This window comes from Chrysochloris asiatica, unplaced genomic scaffold (assembly GCF_000296735.1).
Source record: "Chrysochloris asiatica unplaced genomic scaffold, ChrAsi1.0 scaffold00338, whole genome shotgun sequence".
Classification (NCBI taxonomy): domain Eukaryota; kingdom Metazoa; phylum Chordata; class Mammalia; order Afrosoricida; family Chrysochloridae; genus Chrysochloris; species Chrysochloris asiatica.
The window spans coordinates 1908888-1910734 of NW_006408856.1; positions in this window are offsets into that span (position 1 = coordinate 1908888).

The window sequence follows — 1847 nt, forward strand, 5'->3', positions numbered from 1 at the left end:
TTCATTAACTGACAACAATCTTTGTATGAAGGAAATATAGAGTGAAGACAAATCTGGTCTGTATGTTTTTAAGTTCATAAACAAAAGAACTAAAGAAAATAGGCTAAACAAGTGAACATTTAAATAAATAAGAAAAAATAACAAGAAACAAAGCATAGCACCTTGTGGTTTTACTAGCTTATTTGCAATTAGAGCTGAAGGTCTTTCTGCCTCATTTAACTGAGGAATTATAATAAAAGAGTTTGACATTTAAAATGTTCCAGTATTTCCCCTGCACTGCCCACAATTCTGGCTTATGATATAAGTAAAGTGAACCAAGGAAATCAAATCTGTTTTTCCTTGATTTGATTTTACTCACAATAACTCTATAGTACAAAATAAAACTGTCCTATAAATTTTCTGAGAAATAAAAAGGCGTACTGCATTATGCAAATCTTCTGCACAAGACATCTTTAAAATGTTCAAGAGCAAAGATGTGAGTTGAGGAATAAGGTGTGTCTGACGCAAACCATGGTGTTTCAATACTCTCAAATGCATGTGAAATTTGGACAATGAATAAGGAAGGCCATAGAAGAATTGATACATTTGAGTTACGATGTTGAGGAGAATATTGAAAGTACTGTGGACTTCAAGGAGAAAAAACAAATCTGTGTTGGAAGAAATTCAGTCAGAATGCTCTCTGAATGACCAGAGTTTGTTTTTCATACTTCAGACATATTATCAGGAGGGATTACCATGCTTGATAAAGTACAGGATCAACGAAAAAGAGAAAGACCTCTGCCCCTCCGCTCAACCCCCACTCCCACACACAAGATGGATTTGCACAAAGTCAGCAGCAATGGGCTCAAGGGAAGCAAAGATCATGAGATAGGTGCAGGACAGAGCTATGCTTTGTTCTGTTGTGAATAAGGTCACTCACTATGAATCAGTAAGGATTTATAGCACCTGACAACAACAGCAACAACCTTTAAGGAAGATGACTGCCACATCTTTCTCCCAAAAAGGTCTGGTGGGTTCTAAACACCATCTTTTGGGCTGGTGGCTGACTGCTTAACTACTGCACCACCAGAGCTCCTTATGACTAAACTAATATGTAAGAAAACAAAAGTATAGTCCTGTAATGTATTCTTATGCCCTTTATAACCTTCAGGAACTGTGTGTAAGAGTCTGAAAAGAATATTAAGTAGGAAAAGAATGCTGTGATAGCATAGATTAATCCAATAATAAACTTATATGCTAAGACTCTATAAGTACAATTTAATAATTTAGTAAATGTTTCAATTTCTATTCTTATAGACCTTTCCAAATATAAATTGCAATTCAGTTATTTCTCTGGCAAGCCTAAAGTAAAATGCATATGCAATTCAATGTTAATTTCTTATTCTAAAAGACTTTGCAATAGACCAATTCACTTATCTTTCTTTTCTTTGGCATCTATTTCAATTGAATAAATACAATACCTTTCTTCTCTGTTTTGATTGAATAAGTGAGTAGAGTATGTCTTTGTAATTCTTAGATTCATCAGTAAAGTAACATTCTTAGAGTAGACAAAAGAGATTAAATGGATTCATTTCTAAATTAGCAGGTACATATTCAGGAACTTTTTAAAAATGAGGTTAGGGAATTGATTAGTTACAGAATAGTTATTCTTAAAGCAGTCTAAGTGTTATAACTAATTGTTTAAATGTATATTTGTAAATAGATTTAGAATGTGAAGCTTGCTAGACCTAAACCTACTCTATGATTAAAAAAAAAAAAAAATGTAATTTAGTAACTTTTAAATTAGTTGCCATATAGTTGATTTAGATTTAGAAAAATTCCATGTATAATAGAACAAAACACTTCCC